Source organism: Cyprinus carpio, chromosome A11 (assembly GCF_018340385.1).
Source record: "Cyprinus carpio isolate SPL01 chromosome A11, ASM1834038v1, whole genome shotgun sequence".
Lineage (NCBI taxonomy): Eukaryota > Metazoa > Chordata > Actinopteri > Cypriniformes > Cyprinidae > Cyprinus > Cyprinus carpio.
The window spans coordinates 25539987-25563456 of record NC_056582.1 but is presented as its reverse complement, the minus strand read 5'-3'; the positions used below and the strand labels follow the sequence as shown (position 1 = coordinate 25563456).

Genomic DNA, 23470 nt, shown 5'->3' with positions numbered 1-23470 from the left:
TGTGTAACGAGAAAGACACTGCTAAAAAAGTTTGCACCACTGAATCACATGACCAGCAGTGGGCTGTTTGACTTGGTGTGCATTTTGACTTCCTCTCAATCGAGCCTGATTCGAAAGGGATTGGCAATGTTCTCATCGTAACTGACCATTTCACACGCTACGCCCAAGCGTTCACCACCAAGGACCAGAAAGCGCTGACTGTGGCCAAGATACTGTGTGACAAATTCTTTGTGCACTATGGCTTACCTTCCCGTATCCACTCCGATCAGGGGCGAGATTTTGAGAGTGGGCTCATAAAAGAGTTACTGAGTATGCTGGGAATCAGAAAATCCAGAACGTCTCCCTACCATCCACAAGGAGACCCCCAGCCAGAAAGGTTCAACAGAACGCTGCTTTCCATGCTTGGTACCCTAAACCCTTCAGAGAAAAACAGATGGAGTCAACATATTAACAGACTGGTACATGCTTACAACTGTACTAAGAATGAGGCGGACTGGGTACTCACCATATTATCTTCTGTTCGGAAGAGAGGCTCGTCTGCCGGTGGATGTGTGTTTCGGGACTTCACCTGATGGAAAGGGAGTTGGAGGCCATCGACAGTATGTGGAGAGAATAGAAGTCAGACTTACAGAGAGCTTACCAGTTAGCCACCTGAAACTGCCCAGAAAAGTCAGCAGAGGAACAAACGATTGTACGACAAACGAGTGAAACATCAGACTTTGCAGTAGGAGATCGTGTTGCTGATAAGAAATCTGGCCTTGACTGGAAAGAACACAAACTCTGCGACAAGTGGAAATTCTGTTCCTTACCTGGTGGTGGAACAACTAAAGAACTTACCTGTGTATCGCCTGAAACCTGAATCACGGCATGGGATGTGTAAGAACATTACACCGAGACCATCTCTTACCTGTTGGAGACAATGTGAGGTTGGCTGATACTGGGGAACCAAAGAAAGTTTCTGCACCACCGGAGACAAGGACAAGATCTGTGGTAAGAAAACAGAGAAGAGGATTAAGAGAAAGAAATGCAGCTGTGAGGAATGACTCTGACTCTGAAAGTGAAGAGGATAACCTGTGGTATTACTGCCCGGACAGGGTTGAGACACCGCAGTTGCACTGGAAGAAAATGCAGTGGAGGAGGAAACTGCTTACCCTGGAGGTGAACTGGATAGATCTCTTGCAGAAATGGCAGAGCCAATGTTCACTGAAGAAAGCCATGAAAAACCTCTCAGATCAGATACTTGAGGAAATGGGAGATCCTGGTTTAGAATGGGGAGAGCCTGGCATAGCTAATGCTAAAAGAAGCATTAGAGACTGTTCATTCCCACCCCCAAAAGAAACATAAGACCAGCTGTCAGACTGAGCTATGATAGCCTAGGCCGGCCCCACTAACGGACCTTTGACACTGGTCCATAGAGGTATGGTGATACATGTAGAGGGTGGGAAAGAGTCAGAAATGAAACCCTGTAACACCCTGTGGTGTCACCCTATGGCACAGTGTAAATATTGTGCTCAAGTAAATGCTTATACTGAGCCTAAAGTCACTTTTAAAGTGTAAAAAAGTAATCTCATGGGGATATGAGATATTTAGTAGGGGGAGCATGTAACCCATTAGAATAATATTCTACAGGTAATGAGTTTACTGCTTTATATATTGATATATAAATAAATGTGTATGCTTTTAAGAACGCGAGCATATATCAAGTTAGATTGTTTTACACACGTAGTTTTAACTACAAGTGTAGGTCTTTCTGTTAATTTTATTGGTTCAAGAGAGTTAAGGTCCCGCCCGCGCCTATGTCTTCTGTTTTTTGAGTGGTTGTTGAGGGGGGTGATTGACAAGGCGGGGAGGGGATATGCAGGCTATGAGAGAGACGCGCTGTATGCAAAATAGAGTTGTGAATGATCTACGAGTTTTACAAGTTTAAAATATTGAAACTGTAATATTGATCGCGTGTGAAACACGATTTCATGTTTATTTGTGTTATTGTGAGTTCGCTGTGAGTGTTTATACGACATTCCGTTATCTTTAATCGTCAGTCACGCGCACGGACTGTTCGTTAATATCCAGTACACGTTATTCATCTGAACCAGACTGTTAAATCAGCGGAACATTTTGAACAGAACCGATTGATCCGTGAAGCAGTATTGTTTCCTGCACGACGCGGGGGAAATTGAGGACCAGATAGCGCCCCAAATACCCGCGATATTTGGGGTTCCTCTGGCTGCGTGGGAGGAGCGTTTCCTCGGCGGGGGCGAGAGAGAGAGCAAGACCGAGGAGCTGCGGGAGGCCTAGTACAGGAGTCCAGGATCGCGGTTTGCTTCACACATCAAAATTGAGGTACCAGTGTTGATTTTGTTTGTGCTCAGGAGAGTGAAGGGGCCATTTGTCAGTTTCCCGGCCACCACGAACACAAGCTACGATCCAGGCCTGCAACGGTGTGTGTGTATGTTTATGTTTGTGTATGTGGGCCCACAAAGTTTAATTTTCTTTCATATTGTGTTTATTCAACGTGCTTATTAACTGTGAATATTCTAAGTGATTTCTGACATCCCAGAGTGAATAAGTTTGTACATTTCATTTCAAGTGAAGTCACTTGTTCCTTTAATTCTGAGTGTTTTGTTACAGAGACCATTCCTGTACTCCTGTCCCCTGAGATATAGCTTTTTGGGGGGTTAATTTGGTCAGATCTAAAGTCTATGTGATTGTGTGAATACATCACAGCATTCAAATTCTATCTTTGACTTTCTGTTTTTGTTCTAATTAAATTCTTTATATTTTGTTACTTATCTAAGAGTTTGTGCTTGACTATTTATTATAGTATATAGATAATATATTATATATATTACATTTGAGTATAGTACATAATTATTAATAACTTCTAAAGGAGAAGTAATTAATTTGTGACACCAGAGGGGCCTAACTTCAACATCTGTAGGCACATAGTTAATGAATCTGGTGCGCTGCCCTATTTAATCAACATAAAGACAGTTAGGGGGCGCTACATTGAATTCACATGTTTAAAATGTTAAATTTACTCAACAAACTTGTTCACTTCAGTGTAACAATGTTAATATTACTGAAATCCAATGTTAAATATACATGTTTAAAATGTAAAATTCACATATAACTCCGTAAGTATGTTTACGGTTTGACTCACCTGTTTTTTTTTTATTCCGGTAGTCAGGTAAGAACTTTACTCCGAGAACAAGTGTAGTTAGGGGACCGTTTTCTTAGCTTCCCTACCCTTGAGCTGATTGTTTTCTTTATCATCTATTGGATTGTTTTTTACTATAAATATTGTTTGTGAATGTTCGATTTGAATTCTGTTAATTAAATAGAGACGTCTTGGAACTTACATCGGGGGTTGTGATTCTTTTTATATGTTCGGCCTGTGTCCTTTGAATTCACGAGCCTTGAAATGGTTATGGGCCGTAACAAACACAAAAACGAAAATTGAAATAAATTTTATATTTTATGATTTGAGAATGGCCAACCCTTCTCTGCAGATATTGTTGCTTCGGTTTTGTGCATTTTAAATAGGCTACAAAAAAATGATCTCTCCAAAACCTCCAAAATGTTTTATTTCTCAAATCTAAAATAGCCTTTAAAAACATGTTCATAGACAGATACTTTACTGATGTCTGGACTCTGTTTGGGATTTAGAAAAACATAAAGAGATGGCTCAATATATATTGGTTATGAATAGGCTACATTCTCATAAGACACTGTGCATATGAAAGACCAAGAGATTCACACATTTATATCAACCCCCACAAACTATACAGAACTACCCCCAAACCCCAGCCCCCTCCAGCTGAACTGAACTCAGTCTGTTTTGGGGCTGTGAGGAGCGGTTTGTTGTCATGTTACTGGGTTGAAACATGCCTGCACTCACAGCAGCCCTCATCGGATGGCTTTAAGACCAAGCGGAGTCCTCCGTCAGCTGCTCCGCTTCACAGCGCGTGGGACTCGCGCAAACTGACCGAACATTTAGCAAGGCAGCAAAACATTCAGTCTGCCTGAAGGAAGACGTATTTCATTGTACGTTAATGCTGTTAAATAGAGAGTTAAATAGAGAGAGAGAGAGAGAGAGAGAGAGAGAGAGAGGGAAAAAAAACAGTGTAGGCTATTCTTAAACTTGGAGCTCATTATATTGAAGTACAAATCCAAACACCAGAAGCAACCTACACTCTCAGTGTTCTTCCATTGAAAGTAGGCTATGCATTTTATTTATTCACATGCTATAAGGTTGAAATAATATTTTAGTTCAAAACTTTAAGTTCCATTATTAAAAAAAAATGCCTTATTGGCTAACGTTTCATAGACCTTCAGCTGTTATGCTTTAAAATCCCATGCCATTTGTAATTTCAGTATTTTCACCTCCTAAATCACTAACCTTTAAAGTCACAATTCTATAATGGTCAAATTTACACAGATTTTACTCAGATAAATTTTTTTAAAGACATTATTATTATTATTATTATTATTATTATTTAGAATAATTGTAGCCTACATAAATAGGTGAAGCAAAACAAATATGACAAATATTCGGACCGTCCCTTATTTTTTTCCCTTATTTTCTTAAAGAATAAACACGTATTTTCTACAAGAATAAACATGATAACATATTATTAATTCATAGAAATAAAGCAATTGAAACCTTTTTTTTTAAAAAAAACAACAACTTGAACTTCAATACTATTAAACTGACTTTAAAAATCGCAAGGAGTTTATAAGTTAAAAACGGTAAATTGTCACAGTGCGAGTGTGGTCGTACGAATTCGTACGAATTAGCCACTCGTAAATAGCCACCTAAATGAACTTGTGTTAACAATATAATTAGAACTAACAATATAAATCGATATAAATACATTTTTTAATGAACAATTCCTGTATAAAATGGGACAGCAACCTTTATATCAAACATTTTTAAACAGCTGAGCAACGCTGGAGGCGTATCTGCACCAGAGCGCATGAAGTGAATGTGCTGCACAAAGTCATTTTCAGATGCAATGAAAAAATAAAAAACAAAAAAAAAAACCCTGGATAGCCTAGATTAGGCCCAGACTCTGTTCCGAAGTATATAATAAATATAATTACTTTTAACCCACAGTAACAAATTTTAACCGATTATTCGCCTATTTTCATTTGCTGCATGTTTTTTTTTTTTCAAAACACGCTAAAAATAAATTAAGTTTGTGAGAGAAAAAAAATATATAAGTCATGTATAAGTTGCATTTTATTACATTGAGAAATAATAACGGCAGGCCTAATAATGTTATGATGTTGCCAACAGGATATTTTTAGTTCCCCTCACAAATCCTTTAAATTTAACTATCAGAACAGAACAAGAATGAAAAATATATAATTCTAATGGATAAATACAATTGCAGTATATAATAATAATATAGGCTTAGTTATAAAAATAAAATAATATAAATATATATATATATATATAAAATAATTTAATAGTTTAAAGGAAACATAAGGTAAGGTTGGGTTTACATCTCTCATTCGGGACAAATCCAAACGTTTCTATATTCGTGATGTTGCCCATTTGAAGCTTTAACTATTGTTAATTAGGTAAAATAGGCTTTGTAGTTCACGCATGTTTCAGTATAAACGGGAAAAAAATCATGATTAGCAAAAATATGCCAAAGTGGACCGCAGCTCACGCTTAATGGCACGGTGAACAGCTTCTGTTTCCAATGAATATGAGGCACCAGCGTGATCAAACAGCTGAAACAGATGATACTCCATTTTTGGTCACACAGTAAAGGCATAACTTTCAAAAGGATGTTACAGTGTTATATTATAATGTTATGGTTGTTGCACTCCTTTAAGTGTTAACAGTTTGAAAAAATCAAGAATAATAGCAGAGTTAATAAGAATTATTATGAACCGAATGAACTTAAACCGAAAATGAAAACATTTAGCTTTTATTCTGTATTGTGTGTGTGTGTTGTGTGTCTGTGTATATATAGGCCTATATATGTAATGACTGTTAAACAACAATAGCATGCATAAGAGACGCATTTTGTGTGGCAAAACTATTTGGACAAGGTCTTTCTTGTTAATTTTTGATGTGTAGACTGTAGCCTAAGACTATCCCACGTCTTAATTTTTTACATTTTTTTTTTAGCCTTATTCTTTTTACTTTAAATGTTTTTTTTAAAAGGATGTTACAGTGTTATATTATGGATTTTTGATGTTATTGTTGTTTTACTTCGATATACCTTTCATCTCTGTTTACAAACGAAGACATTTGTAAATAACATTTTACAGTTAGGCTACAGTTGTTGCTCGTGGTTTGCAATCCGTCCCTTTGCGCACCTGGCGGCAGTTTCACGAATGATTTTAACGAACGGCGGCGGTACATTAACCAAACGCGGCGGTAATACCACCTACAGACTTTATTATATGATATAGAGATATATATCCTATATATATATATATCAATATATCTATATACTAATATATATAGCGGCCGCAAGAGCATTAACTGCAAGTCAGCCGCGCGTTTACTTTTTCCAGGATGCTGCCAGATCCCCATATATATATATTTTTAAATATGACAGTGTCTTAAAAACTCTGTATTGTACAGTGTCATAATTTCTTCAGTCTGTTTTGTCCTGATCGGGAGATTCTGGGATTTTATCAATAGTATGTATAACATATTGGTTGTCATTTTGTAACCATCTATGGCAACAGCATGCACTGACATTTGTTCCCTCTTCCTGAGTGAGGCTCTGAAAATATGACATTAAAATGTTCATGTGAGTACAGAACAATGACGCATTTTAGATGTGCAAAGCTATTTTGACAATGCTTCAATGATTTCTCTGTGGAACACCAACACTCTCAGTTTATACTGGCTTTCATCTGCTCCATTAGAAGGACTTACCAAATGGCCACCTGTTGATCGTTTATGTCCTGCAAATCTATGATTATACGTTCCCATCTGCTGAACTCTCTCTGCAGAAGTGCTTTAATCGGCTCAGGAACTGAAAGAGATCTGAGCATGTGATCACTGTTCACACCACAGAACTAATTCTCAACACTCTACCTTTCTGTGTGCGTTACGTGACATTTGATTTTTATGTTTGGTTTTCAGAACTGATGAGAATTTATTTTTTTAGTTAAATTAAAAATTATTTTTAAAACATAGTTCAAAAATCTCACTTACTGTTGTCCTTCTGAGGTGGAATAATCAAATCTTTTAGGGAACGAGGAGGTTTATTCTGAACTACAAATGAAACATGATGTTGAACATTTTAATCTTTACAAATGATACGTGACAACATGAAAATTAGTGTAAACTTCCAGTTAAGAGGATTACTCATACTGCTTCCATGCATAACTTTTCTATCTTCCTTTTTATCTCTTTAGCTTTTCTCTTAAACCCTTCATCTAGAAAGTGACAGACATTCTTCAGTCTGATCTTCAGATCCTCCTGTTTGTCAGTTTTCTGACAACTTTTCTCATCACAGTTTTTCCTCGTGTTGAAGTGAAACTAAAGGATCTGCATCTATGAGCCTGTTTACACCTCAAAGCCAGTTCTTGAACATTGGGCCAATAATAAGTAAATAATTAAAGTACCCTGAAAGCACACGTCTGCATGACTTATTTTTTTACAGCGTTTGCGCATCTGCAATACGGACGTGTCCCATCAGATGTCAAATAGACATTTAGAAGATGTCTTTAAGATGTTTAGGATGTAAAACTGACATCTTAGAGACGTCTATCAGATGTTTGCACACAGCAGATGCTTTCCAGATGAAGAGATCTTTAACAGACGTCTTGCAGACGTACGTGTGCTATTTGGGTATAGGGCTTAATCGCAAACACCGGAAGTAGCTAACCGTGGCCATATTGTTGACATGACATCTGTCCTGCCCCTAGCCACACGCTGATTGTAGTTGAGGGGAGCAGTAGCCTAATGGCTTCATCTCGTCGATATAAAGAGAAGATAAGCTTGATTGGTGTGGACCCATATCAAATAGACCCAATAGCCTTAAGTAAAGATCCGTCCTTATTGCCAGCCATAACTTATCTGGATATTTACAACTATCTCGTGCATACAGTATCCGCATACACTCACAGGAGCTGAAAGCCTTCAAGTCACTTGAGTCATATAACTACTTCATCTCTGGCAAAGTCAACAGCCTTCTTACTTTTGTTCCACCAACGACATCGTTGTGATCGCAGAGGTATGTAAATGTTTTTTTGATTTGATGATGATCATTGCTGTAGCTAACGTTAGCATACCAGCACGGGGTTGCATCAGCTGTGTGTAATTTATATCTAAAAGTCGACACTAGAGGCTTAGTAACTACTACTTAGTTTGTAACTACATCAGCTACTAAAATTAGTTACACCACGATTACTTGGGGCATAACTTCAAGTCACAAATAAGGCAATCAATGAATGGTCAAAGAAAGCGGTCCATCATCATTAGCGTTCTGGCTGGCATAAGCCAATTGGCATCGTAGCACATCGTAGTGAGCTAGATCGATATTGAAATGCCATATCAATAAATGTGGTCTCTACTGGATTACTGACGTGCAAAAACAACATGCTGTGAATAAAAACGGCTGTTTTAGGATTAGTGAGTATAATTCTTTGACATTTTATGATTTACACAGACCCTAGTTGTTACTCAGAGTAATGTTGTAACTTATCTCCGTGGTGCAACATTTTATTTTAGTGAAGCATAAATCACATCTTAGTAATAATTTACATTGTAATTAAGCTACCTTTGAACCTACACACAGCTGGTGCAACAGGCTGCAGAAAAACATCTGAAGCTACAGTAGGTAGACATCCAAAACGTCACTTCTACCGCCGCCGCGGCGTCTGCAAAGTGCATTTGCAGCTTTTGACCGCTGAGTGGCGCTTTAATCACAAGTTTTCAAACGAGCGCATCAAAGCACATTTTCGCAAATAGACGTCAGTTTTGCCTCTCTGATGTGTTACATTTGACGGCTGCAGTCAGGGAAAATGAAAGAAAAAACACTATAGTTAAAAATATTTAATATTCACAGATGAAAGTTTGGTAATTATGAAGTTATGTGCATTTCTTAGAACGAATTCAAGCAGGATAAATGTCAAGCCTGTGCCTGAGCCTGTGCTTATATTTTCTCTAAGCTACACAGTATTACACCATATTTTAGATTTGACACATTTAATAGGTGTGCAGTATTATTTATATAATATGAATTATGTGTTATATTATTCCAAAAGAAAACTGTGGTTTACTTTGCCATCAGAGCATTAAAAGTGGTAGCCTATTTTAGTGAGCTAGGCTACATGGATTTATATGCAAAATGTCAATATTCTCATATATTAGGCCTATATTTTAATTTATATTTTAAAATTCCTTTAATAAAACAACATGCATTTTTGTTATTCGTTAACTGTCCTTTATTTTGACAGACAACTTCTTGGGAAAATATATTTGTCTGTATGAAATTGTTGCTTGTTTTATAAATTATTTTCTTTTAGTAAAACGTGAGGCACTGTATAATTTCGTTCCCATTATTTAGGCCTGATTAAAACAAGAAACGAATAAATTAAACCTGCACGATTTAGCTAAATCATTGAAATTCTAAAGAATGGAGTGATTAATAAAACGTCCTCACGATTAAACTCAAGTTCTCTCATTATAATCACCAAACTGCAAATGATGTAAAAAAAAAAAAAAAAAGAGCTTCATTAATAGACAACTTCAGTGATTTTAAAGGGAGCCGCCGTTACTTGCTTACATAGAATTTAAGTAAAAAAAAAAAAAAATGCAGCCGCATTTAAATGCAGGTGTGTAAAATGTCTGCGTGCAAGATTTGCGCGGCGCGAGTGATGCTGAGTGCATGCGCAGCATTTATTCTTATTTGTTTTATCTTCACTACAAATCTTGTTTGGTTTTATTTTGGATAATTGCATGTAAAAAATAATTTACGTTGTAATGCATATGCAAAAATGTGAATAACTATTCTATTTAAGTGTTTGTGCGAAAATTATTAATGCGCATGCAGGACAGGGAGGCGCCCTCTAGATCACTTGAATTTTTTCCTGATAATGAATTAACTTAAAATTGTGGTGTCTCACATACATGAGAAATATATCTACAGAAAGCTTGAAATGTCTTTTAAACGAATCAATTCAGAACGAAAGCATTGTGTAATCTGTGAAGGTTGTATGTCTCTTTAAAGGCGCGTTCATGTGGAGAGAGGCAGCACTGTTGTTTTTTTATTGAAGCCGACAAGAAAACATTTGTTTATTAATAAATAATTAAAATGTCTCCTTTTTTTACAATTATTGGGCTACTTCTGCCTGTGCTTTTGGGCAAACTTAATGCATGTGCTTGAGCGCGAAATATATTAAGGCTCATTATGGATTATATATGTAAATGTAATATAATCCTGTGATTAGTTGAATAATGACAAATGAACGACTAGTAACTAGAAAAAATTTTACGTGGGAGGCAGATCTATTAAATACCCTCTAGACATCTCTGTTAAAGTTTTTAAAGCATTTTATACGCGTTTGCATAAATTCTTCTTTCAGAACGGTCTGTAATGGAGAGATGCCTTAACACTGATTTTTCCTCTGAAACACAAAAACGAATTGAAATAAAATTGATATTTTTTTTTTGAGAATGGCCAACCCTTCTCTGCAGATATTGTTGCTTCTGGTTTGTGCATTGTAAATAGGCTTAAAAATAAAATAAAAAATAAATTAATTAATAATAATAATAATGTCTCCAAAAAGTTTTTTTGTCATGTCTGTAACGCATGTGTATTCCCAAATCTAAAAAAGCCTATAAAACATCATAGATGGATCATACTGATGTCTGGACTGGTCTGGATGTCGTTTGCGAATTTATTTATTTATTTTATTGAGTTAAGGCAACTTCCTCTGAAGTTATAATAACTAATAAACTATATTGCTATACATTAGTCAACATTTGAAGTGGATCAAAACCTTTCTTCAAAGTTGCCCTAAAACCAAAATGACGAGTCCTATCTAAACCTGTTCTGCAAGTTTGATACCCTCATAAGACACTGTATTGCGTTTGTTGTGATTATACTTTCTTTCTGTTTCTGCTTCAGATACTATACCACAATATCTGAAAACCTTTTGAAACTGTGTTTTGTGAAAATTATAACCTAGGAATGTGAATGTTTGAACTCCAGTTTGCCATAAGTTAATAATAGAAGCTGCCATACACACAATTACAAAATTAATGTCATGCATGTATCTTGTTTGAAATCTTGAATGCAATTCTGGGTTTTTGTGTTTTCATAGGTTAAACACAGTCAGGAGTTAAGTGCCCCACCTCTGCGCCCATGGGTTACTGCCCAGAAGGATGGCATTATATTGGCTGCACACTGCACCTGCATGCCGTGATTAGGTGAGACATGTAGCCATGTTGGAGCGGTTCTTTTCACCATCAAGGCAGCTGTTTTGCTCCGTGAGTCCCAAACTGTGACAGAAAAACCTGCATATTGGTTACTCCCAAGTGGACAACCAAAGGAAAAGTACCTTGAAGTAGAAAACATTGACTTTCACTCAAAAGCTACAATCAAACACAGACTGGACACAACATTTTCAGAAGGGAAACCGATACAATACAAGGACAAACAAAAGCTACCTGATGTGTCAGAGCCAACAGATGCTGAGATCGCTACTTTCCTGGGAGAGCTACATGCTACAGGTGATAAACCAGTCTTGCTGTCTGTCATAAAAGACTATGCAGAGTTCTATGCTCCAGTGCCGAACACCGATACTGGCCAGCCCCTGAGTGAGCTATTCGATGAACAGTGCACTTCTATGACAAGCGAACAGTTACTCTTACACTGTAGTAACATTGCAGTTGACATATCTCAAAGTCAAGCTGACACAATAGAACAGCAGACAAGAGAACAGTCTAAAAGTAAAGCCTGGTACAGATTTAGGGCTGGCCGAATTACAGCCTCACGCATGAAAGCTGCTTGTTCCACACCACCTGAGAATCCATCACAAAGCCTCATCAAAAATATTTGTTACCCTCTAAGCGCAGGCTTTACAAGTAAAGCAACCACTTGGGGGTGTGATCATGAGCAACAGGCACTAACTTGTTATCATCAGAAAATGCATTCACACACCAATTTCAGATGTGAGACCAGTGGTTTTGTAATAAATCCAGAACTGCCTCACATAGGTGCTACACCAGATGGGATAGTACATTGCGACTGCTGTGGTGATGGTGTAGTTGAGGTTAAATGTCCGTTTTGTGCACATGTCGCACATGAAAGAATGTGTTGATGGCAGATTCTGTTTGGGGGAATCTAATGGCAAATTACAGCTCGAACATTCACATGCCTACTTTTTTTCAGGTCCAGACACAGATGCTTGTATGCAATAAGGAGTTTGCTGATTTTGTTGTATGGTCAGAAAATGATGTACACACAGAGAGGATAGAACCAGATATTGGACTCTGGGAAGTAATCAAGTCAAAATCTAGGGATCTTTTTTCCAAAGCCCTTCTCCCAGAGCTTGTGGGCAAACTTTTCTGACACAGCTGATGTGACTGAAGTGGATCCCTCTGAAATCAGAGAAAAGCCAATCCCATCAGACATCATCTGTGTGTGCAAGCAACCATACAAAGTTCGTGACCGTGTGGTGCGTTGTCACAGTGAGGACTGCCTTCATATATGGTTCCATCTCTCATGTATGAACATGAAACGTATGCCTAACAAAGGGAGCAAATGGTACTGTTTGGTGTGTACAGCTGGAGTGTGATGTTAAAGTATGACACACACATGAAATGAGGATTCTGATGTAACAGGTTTTTATTATAATTTGTATTTACAGTTCATTGTTTTGTCATTCTATACAAAAAATATGAAATTCAGTACCATTTCTAATGAATGGCTTTAATGCTTAAATGTAAGATGACTATTAAAATAACTTTGACTTATTCCATACTGAACCTGACATTTGTGATTTAAGATGTTAAGGTAACACAATACATGTATTAATGGGATAGTTCACTTTAAAATGAAAATTGTCATCATATACTCATCCTCAAGTTATCTCAATCCTGTATGAATTTGAAAGGAAAATATTCATACAGGTTTGTTTAAAATTGAAGGTGAGTATATGATGACAATTTGCATTTTAAAGTGAACTAGCCATTTAACAACCCGTTTTACAACCACACACATCTAATCAAAAGGTACAACCGAGGAGCACATGTTGGTAAGGCAACAACACACTGTAGTTATCTTATAACGCTATCTCAGGTTATCGCTGAGATAGCGATAACCGCTATCTCAGATCCTGATGTCACCAGGTAGGAGATGGGTATCTTCTCTGACAGTATCCCGTATTTATTGCGCACCAATCCTATCACTCTTTCTACATGTATGTGGACATGTGCGATTTTGCGGGTGGCCTCAACTTCAAGAGCAGACAGCTGTAGCTTTCCTCGAGTATAACTGGGTGTTATAACTTTTGCACATTTTAACCCTACACTCTCTTGTATATTAAAACCTCTTTCTGCCAAGATGAAATCACCGGGGTTAAGTAGCTCGAAAGACTTTGCTGTGGGGAGTTGGCTGAAAGTTTAGTCTATTTTTTCTAGCTAGCCACAAGTCTCTCCTGCGCTGGCTCAACTCCTCTGTCTCCTTCCCTTCACATTTTCTTACAGTCGGTATTGCATAAAAACTCAATCCGGGATTCTTAATACTGTTGTTAGAACAGCTGTGTATTACACAACCGTGTATTTGCGCCGGTAAAAAATAAATAAATACAGCGATAATACGACGATGCCTTGCTTTTTTTTTTTTTTTTTTTGACAGACTGACAGTTGCCGTGGTTTCAATGTCAACAAATCATTGATGACGTAGATCGAATAAACCCTATTCCTTCGATTTTCTTGAACAGCTCTTCAACTTGGGTTCGATCGTGATGGTTTGAGTTATTAAAAACGTGGCATTTATGTTCACATTTTTCAATAAGCCGCTTGAGCGCTGACCCCTCCTCCTGAATACGCTGCTCTATGTCTTTGTGTTTAATTAAATCTCCTCTTGTGAAGATGACGAGGGTGTGAGTTCAGACATTGGGACCCAGCAGCTCCACATACTCCTCCAGAAACCTCCCGTCAGGGGCAGTAAAGGCTGAATCTGCTCGAGTCACGATCAGAACCGCGTGAGGTCCGGGTGAAATCATGGAAATCCTGCGGACCAGCTGCTGTTTGGAGATATTGCATAAATCATTCAGATTGAAGCTTATCCACCAGCCAGGAGTTTCAACAAGACTGATTCTCCTGCCATCAATAAACCTCTCTCTCTTCACATGTTCATCTCCTTCAGCTTCTGTTTCACTGCTTTCCAATATAGTGTTGATCACCGATGTTTTCCCAGAGCATTGCCTTCCAATCAAAACTGCTCTTAACTCTGAGACAAAATGAGAAAATCAAAGTACATAAAATGAAGAACTGGAAGTTTACCAGAAATATTGTAGTCCAACTTTGGCTCAAATATGGACTAACCCAGCTGTTGGGTTAAATTTTTACATTACATTTTTTAACCCAAAAGTTGGGTTAGTCAATATATGACCAAAAGTTGTTTTTTTTAGAGTGTACATTTTATGCAAATATACTCACCCGTTTGATTATTTTCTTTATTTTTTGATGTTTGGACATTTTCCCATGCACTAACGTGTCTAGATGCATGAAAGAATATAAAAAAAGAATATTTAAAAAGCATAGGACAAGACCAAAGAAGTAAAAATTATGAAGAATTGTCTGCCGTTACTTCCCCACCAATGCCTCAATTAATCCTAACACCCTTGATAATATGCATAATGAAGCAAAAATTTTTGAATCGATTAATTCTGCAAATATATCAGCTGGTTAATGGATTTTCTTTTCTTTATTTAGGCTATGTAATATTTGTTCCCTATCTGTCGGTCACTACGAGTTATGTCGAACGACATATGGGGTCTCACTTGGGAGGCCAATCATCTCTGAGTTTAACAGAAAACGCAAATGAAAATTGGCTAGTGGATTTTACATACCTGAGCCACTCCCCGTGCCTACGGGTATAAATTGGCGACAGGTGCATCCACTCTTCAGATTTTTGCTTCGGAGCCGAGTGGTTGTATGAAAAGCTCTTATACTCTTATACGCGTCGAGCCCCGCGCAGGGGAGCGGCGCCCCCCCCCGTGTCACATCCCGCTGCGAAATCGTCCAAGAAGACGACAAAGCGGCCCTGACACAGGCAACTCGGAGATGTGGGAGACTGCTCTTCAGGAGGTGGCGGAGACAGTGCCACTCCTTCCCCCGGGGGAGGGCCGGGTGGAGAATTATTTTTGTTCCGTCGTTGGTCCAACGGCCAGCGGTAACCACATTTTCAATTAAAGAGCAATTTTCCTTTCCTCCGAGTTGCAAGGCTCGTGGGTTGACAGTGAGCACCACTGCGGGTATGTCAACTGTCCCTTTTGTGCCACTTGTACAGAGTTTGCCCAACCCGTCACGCTGGTTCGACTCGGTTACGCGATTCAGTTCGCCTGGCGACCTCCCATGTTCAATGGCGTTCTTGAGACTTTGGTGGCAGTCCGGGACGCCTCTGTCTTGCGCGAGGAGATTGCTGTCCTGCTGGCGAAGGATGCAATCAAGCCGGTCCCTCCAGCCGAGATGAGAAGCGGGTTTTACAACCCTTACTTCATCGTACCCAAGAAAAGCGGTGGCCCTCGACCTATCCTGGATCTCCGAGTCTTGAATCGGGCCCTGCACAAGCTCCCACAAGCTTCCAATGCATATATGCACCAAAATGAACTCAAAAAAGACTTCTAAATGGATATCAGTCCATTGCTTAACTCCATATTATACATGTAACCCACACATTTGATTATAATGTTTCTAATCACTTATTGTGTATGTCTTTTTAAATGACTCTTGAATAGCTTATAGGGATCATATTCATGTTTAGTATGTGTGTTTGAATCTTCTTGCTTGAAACGTTTTTGACCATCAGTTATTTGTCAAATGTATCATATTCTTGTTATAGGAATCATGTCCAAATTATACCCTGCAAGAGCGGGAAAATTCGGACCACGTGGTTGATAAGATAACATATGATTTATGAATGGGTGGGACAAACAATGCAACACCACGAGAAAAGACAATATCTAATTGGTCAAGACAACATTTGAGGTGTGGCCAAAAGGCCAGTTTAAATACTCAGGACACCATCAAATTTTGCTTTTAGCTTTTAGCTTTTGCTATCAGTCATGCCGGCTTTTAGCCTGCTTTTTAGCTGCTGCTTTTAGTCATGCTTTGTCATCACTTTTAGCGTTCTTCGAGCGCCGTTCCAGCGTGCTTGGTCTGCACGCCTGCTGCTACTTAGCCACGATGAGAAGAAACACCACCTAGTCTCGTCAAACTTTACTTCTGTTCTTTTACTTTAGTTTCTTTTCTTTTCCGTTTGAGAGTTCGTGTTCTGAGTTAAGTTTTGTAACGCCGTGTCTCCGAGTTTGACCTCGAGTGCCCGTCTGAAACTTCAGCCAGCCTACAACTCCGCATATTCAGCCTACGCCCAACCACGGGCTTCCCAAGACGTCACTTCAACGACTACTGAACTTCCAGCCAATCAGCAACCTCGGGAAACCCCCTTTTCAGCGACAACAAAGGGAACCCCGTTACACAGGCATCACAAGTAACGTACCTCCAGACTCACATCTGTACTGGTGTTATCTAATATAATTTTAACCTAATTGATGAACTCAATGCGATGGTTAATTAAGTGATTGATGTTTGTTCATGTCTATGCAATTTCACGTATTGCTGTAAACTTGGGATTTCACATTTTCATCCTCTTAAACTCATTCTTTCCTAACTCTCTATCCTCCTGCAACTTGTGTGAATGTGTGAGTGCGTGTGCTTATGTGTTAGATTAGTTTATATGTCTTAGATTTATTTAATAAAGCCTTATTCATATTGAAAAGAGAAGTATCTTGTGTGTTTGTGCTTACAAGTTAATGTCTTAAACTGCCGATCTTGTTATAGTGCTAATTATAGTGTTTTCACTATACTTTGGATATTAATATCCAGTGCAGATTTGATGTTAAACGGCTCGTTCAGTGAATCGCTGGCCGTTTCAGTGATCAGCCGTGAAACAGTGATTCTGTTCAAATTCCCTTTAAAATCTTAAATGATTCCCTTTGAGCTAAATTGACCTGTTTCCCCTACAATGTAGTACTGCCCCCTGGGTCAGTCCATATCAATATCGCCACATGTCACCTCCCTACACGTAGGATGTGGTCTCCGTAGCAACCTTTTCCTAAAGCTCGCTTCCCCATCGTTCTGCCAAGCTGAAAGAACAAATAGGAAAGATTTGAAGCAATCTTTCACTGAAGGTTGAAACTTTTTGTGGGCGGAACAGCAGCATGGCCTTCTCCAGCAGTGATGTACTCACCCTTTTGGTCCCCTTCCGTACCAAGGTCAGTGAATTTGCGCTGGGGCTTTGGGAAGGTAAGCGTAGCTTTTGTGACACGCCGCAGCTTGTCGACAATTGCAGCGCCACAGGGTTGTGACGGTGTTCAGGTTGTGGCGTTTTCCATAGGACCTCATATGTCATTCGACATAACTCATAGTGACCGACAGATAGGGAACGTCTCGGTTACGTACGTAACCCTCGTTCCCTGATGGAGGGAACGGAGACGTTATGTCCCCATGCCACAATCTTGAATCATTTGCTGTTGCCGGGACACATTCTAGGCTTCTCAGCATAAAACCTGAAGAGTGGATGCACCTGTCGCCTATTTATACCCATAGGCACGGGGAGTGGTTCAGGTATGTAAAATCCACTAGCCAATTTTCATTGGCGTTTTCTCTTAAACTCAGAGATGATTGGTCTCCCAAGTGAGACCCCATATGTTGTTCGACATAACGTCTCGGTTCCCTCCATCAGGGGATGAGGGTTACGTACGTAACCGAGACATTATTATATATTTGTTATTTATATATTATTAAGTGTCATTAAAAATAAAACAGACAGTATTACATTCTACCTGCTTTATCTTTTCTTTTGCAAAGAGCTCAGATCAAATCTCCTAAAGCACTGCTTTCTGCTGTTTAAGGTCAATGCTGATGAATTTATAAGATCGCAGGATCATGTTTACAGAAAAATTAAAGGTGTGGTTTGGGAAAAAATTACAGCTTACATAAGTATGATTAATATAATTGAACACTAGAGGAGTGAAAGCGCCCCTCTTTGGTCACATGAGAAATCACAAACTAGCCTCTTGTTCTTTTTATCTTTTCAGCGAACTGTGGTCAGTTATTTCCAAGTTAATGGTCATTTTTACGTAATTTATCATTTGTGACCTTACTTTTTTGTGTGCTCATTCATTTTATATGTTCATTTCCACTGATGTTATTTATTTGTTGCTTATAACACTGAGCATTTCTGCCCTTAATGAAGGAAAAAGTGAATGTTTTCTGTGAATTTGCCTAAAACAATATTTTTCTGAAAAACAAAATTATATTATTAATCTTTTAATTATTTTACCAAAGTTTTATAGGCTACTCATAAAACAAAAATAACTCAAAAGAAACCATCATATATTATCTTTTGTAACACTGATCTTAAAGTAGTCTATATTTTGAAACCTTTTCTAATATGAGATCACAAAACAAGAAGCTAATAAAAATAAACATTCTAAAGCTTTTCAAATGTATGTAACTTCCCTAATATTATAGCCTATAGCACTTTTTTTATTTATTTTTTTTTAAATAATATTTTTATGTTCATTTTATGTTTTTGTTGTTGTTCTGTTTTACATGCTTTAAACTTTACGACATTGACTTATATCTGCCTTGTACTTTTAGCCTTAATTTGAATGTGATGGAACTAAAAAAATAAATTAATTAATTAAATAAAAAATAAAAAAGAAGAAAAACGCTTCACGTGGCTTAATGCGTTAAAACGGTGTTTTTGAAAGACCAAACTCACGAACGCAGCTTTAATTACGCGATTCCTCTCATAGAAAACCTTAAACGCCTAAAATAAATCCCGATATGTAATTGCGTACGCTGACAGAAACATACAAACAGACACACATGAAGCAACATGAATGTAAATGTGTGAATACAGGAGGAGCTCTGACATCACTGTAGTTCAGTGAGAGACTCAGAGAAAGAGAAACTAACTTGATCAACAACAATATGGACACCTGAAACCATCGAACTCTTTAAACAACAGAATATTGAGTCGTTCAGAGACCCTTGTGAACACATCTGATACTCACAGGTAAGTGATAGAAATATAAGAGAGATTGTGCTGAACAGGTTTCTGATGGCAGTGGTCTGGTTTAGTAGGGTTTATGTCAGACTGGAATGAGTTGAACAGAAGCAGGTTTAAGCGTGTCAAATACTCAGATACTTTAGTTGTTTACTGCACTGAAATGATATCAGAATTGTATTAACAGTATGTCATTAGATTGAACAAAGTTTGGTGTTTCTGTCATTTTGTCACGTGACATAAAGACAAACAAAGGTAAAACAGGAAGTAAATGACCTGCAGACAAAACTGAACACAATCCTGCTTCACTGCAGCTGAAAATCACTTTTACATTACACAATAACTTATGATCATATAATATATTTTGTGAAAAGTTTAATCAAATTTTTGATAAAGAGATTTATATGTTTGCTGGAAAATATAGAGCTTGTACTTTGTACTTTCTTTAATCAGCAGGTCATAGTTCAGATTGCTCAGTAAGTTTACGAGTCTCTCACTTTGTTTCAAACGAATGACTGTGTTTCCATCACTATCAGTTCTCACATTTTAACCAGTTAAACTATCATTTTTCTTTAAAAGGCTTTAAGAGAGAAAGAACAATGGCAGAATCTTCACTTACAGCAAGAAAAATCAGGAGACGGAGTATTGAATATGATCCTCCATGTAAGTCAATAACTAAGAAAAACACTTTGACTTTGACTTTTCTTTTATAATATTGAATATGTACAGTTCAGGAATGTAAAGCAGATCAAATAATTTCAGCTTAACAAGAATAACTATTGTACATATATTTATTTATTTATTTAGGTAAGTGGTTATGTAATGAGCTTCACATTTAGGTTCTGATCAGCTTGTCTGGGTTCATTTTACAATAATAACCAGCTGACTGTACATGATCTCTTTATATTTGAGTTTCTTCAGCACTCTTTGTCTCTAAACACTCTTTACATTCAACCAGCTTCATGAGGTGCATCATGGGATTCTTCATAAACAGTATTGAAGGAGTTCACACTAATCCTAAATAATGTCTCTTTCCAGTCATGTCATCCTCCATGAGTTCACTGTCTGAGGAGATTCAGTGCTCTGTATGTCTGGATGTGTTCACTGATCCAGTCTCGACTCCATGTGGACACAACTTCTGCAAGATCTGTCTGAATAAGTGCTGGGACAACAGCCAGACCTGCAGCTGTCCATACTGTAAAGAAACATTCAAGCAAAGACCTGATCTCAAGATTAATACTACACTCCGAGAGCTCGTACATCTTTTTGAGGATATTTTTAATGAGAATTAGAGTGAAGTTCTGTTTTCAAGTTTGTTAGTAAAGAAAGCTGAAAGCGCTGAAGTCGTGTCTGGTGTGTCAGAGCTCTTACTGTGAAACTCACCTGGAGCCTCATTTGAGGGTGACAGGTTTGAGAAACACAAACTGATGGATCCTGTGAGTAATCTGGAGGACTATATATGTCAGAAACATGAGAGACCTCTGGATCTGTTCTGTAGAGATGATCAGACATGTGTGTGTTCATTCTGCACCGAGACAGACCACAAGAACCACAACACTGTTCCTATAGAAGAGGAGAGTCAAGAGAAGAAGGTAGAAGTTATTATTCTTTTAAAGGACTGATATCATGAGGAATCAGATTTTATTTCATGTTGTGATATAAAAGTTCATTATGAAAATATATTGTGAGTTTAATCTGTGTTATGATAAACATGTCTGTGTTGTTCTCTCTATAGACTGAACTGATGAAGACACAGAAAGACGTGCAGCTGATGATCCAGAACAGAATCAAGAAGATTCAAGACATCAAACACTCAGCAGAAGTCAGAAAAGTGAGTTCAAAATAATAGAATAAAATAAATTTTAATATTTATTATTGAAATAAAAACTTTAATGTTTAGAGACACTGACAAGACATAACAATAACAAAATAAACAAACAATCAAACGAATGAGTGACAGCCCTTCACAGATGACTATCACACTAAAATATACAGCAACAGCCAATAAAACAACAACTAAAATGTCCAGGGCTTGTTCTGCTCTTGTCCAGGGTGCAGGGTGACGTTTAATACTTCATTTGAGGGATTCTGAAAACACATGTAGCCTATGTATGTGAACAAAAATGTATGAGCAATAGTTACAGATTCTTCTGTTAGCAAACACTGCTAATAATTTGTTGCCTGTCCTGGTTGACCAGAGAAACACAGAGAAGGAGAAAGCAGTCCGTGTCGAGCTCTTCACTGATCTCATCCGCTCCATTGAGAGACATCAGACTGAACTGCTGGAGATGATGGAGGAGCAGCAGAAAGCAGCAGAGAAACAGGAGCAAGAGCTGATTGAAGAGCTGGAGCAGGAGATCACTGAGCTAAAGATGAGAAACACTGAGCTGGAGCAGCTCTCACACACTGAAGATCACCTCCACCTCCTACAGGTCAGTCAACATGATCTCTCTGATCAATGGTGATGCAGGATATGACATGCTGAAGGATTTCTCCTCTCTCCTGCTGTAGATTCACTCATCCCTGTGCAGCTCTAGAAACACCAGGAACTGGCCTGAGATCAGTATGAAGACTGATGAGAGTCTGGAGACTCTGAGGAGAGCTCTGACTCAACTGAAGGACACTATAGATGAGAAACTCACGCTAACTGGTACATCAATACACACACTGATCAGATAGAAACATGATAGTGTACTCTATCCTTTAAATATAAGCTTCAGATCTGATGATGATTTCTTGTCATTAGTCTCTACAGAGCTGAAGTGGATGCAGCAGTATGCAGGTACAGTGTGCTGTCTGCACTACACTAGTTTACATTCATACACTCACTGCTTCATTACTGCACTACAATCTGATTAAACACTGGATTAAATATTAAAAACATCAGCATCACAGAATATCTGTATTCTCTGTTTTCTCAGCGGATGTGACTCTGGATCCTGATACAGCTAGTCCATATCTCATTCTGTCTGATGATGGAAAACAAGTGAGATGTGGAGACATTAGACAGAAACTCCCAGACACACCAGAGAGATTTGATAGATGTGTCTATGTCTTGGGAAAGGAGGGATTCTCCTCAGGGAGATTTTATTTTGAGGTGCAGGTGAAGGGAAAGACTGAATGGGATTTAGGAGTGGTCAGAGAATCCATTAACAGGAAGGGAAAGATCACAGCAAGACCCAGTGATGGATACTGGACTGTGGTTCTGAGGAATGGAGATGAATATAAAGCCTGTGCTGGTCCTCCTGTGTCTCTGTCTCTGAGAGTGAAGCCGCAGCGGGTCGGTGTGTTTGTGGATTATGAGGAGGGTCTGGTCTCCTTTTATGATGTGGAGTCCAGCTCTCATATCTACTCTTTCACTGCTCAGTCTTTCACTGAAAAACTCTATCCGTATTTTAGCCCAGACCTTAATCATGGAGGTAAAAACTCAAGCCCACTGATCATCACACCTGTCAGTTATAATAAATGAATTTACTCAATTATCAAATGCAAAGATTAAAATTTATTTAAAATTAAATTTAAAGGGGTTTGTTTGTTTTTTTGCTCATCTGTTTGTCTGTGCTTTATTAGTAATGTATTTAGCCCAGTTACTGTTTACTGCGGTCCACGTACTGGAACAGGGGCGGAGCAAACATCTGTCGATCATCTGATCGCCGTCGTAAGCACCGCCTACTTCAAGCACCTCGCGCACTTAGCCACGCCCCTCACTCTCTCTGTAGCGTTTCTCGGCTTCTTTAACTTTCGCAGTTTTGAGCATTTTTGCGTTTTTATTTCCTTATCGGTGCAAACGTGACGTTAAATGTAAATATTTACTATAGAAACAAACTTCAGTGTTTAGAGACACTGACAAGACATAACAATAACAAAATAAACAAACAATCAAACGAATGAGTGACAGCCCTTCACAGATGACTATCACACTAAAATATACAGCAACAGCCAATAAAACAACAACTAAAATGTCCAGGGCTTGTTCTGCTCTCGTCCAGGGTGCAGGGTGACGTTTAATACTACATTTGAGGGATTCTGAAAACACATGTAGCCTATGTATGTGAAAAATAATAATGTATGAGCAATAGTTACACAGATTCTTCTGTTAGCAAACACTGCTCATAATTTGTTGCCTGTCCTGGTTGACCAGAGAAACACAGAGAAGGAGAAAGCAGTCCGTGTCGAGCTCT

General features: G+C 38.3%; 1 protein-coding gene, 1 long non-coding RNA gene and 1 pseudogene across 3 annotated transcripts in view; 2 read left to right on the top strand and 1 right to left on the bottom strand.

Annotated features, from left to right (window-relative positions):
• LOC109091650 (E3 ubiquitin-protein ligase TRIM39-like) overlaps positions 1–23470 on the bottom strand; it is a 203195-nt gene that overhangs the window by 45209 nt on the left and 134516 nt on the right. The window lies entirely within an intron of this gene.
• On the top strand, positions 8011–12495 carry LOC122146662. Its single transcript, XR_006161190.1, has 3 exons — positions 8011–8213; positions 11308–11716; positions 12378–12495. It is a non-coding gene; the product is annotated as an uncharacterized LOC122146662 (long non-coding RNA).
• LOC109091183 lies at positions 19173–22775 on the top strand (annotated as a pseudogene).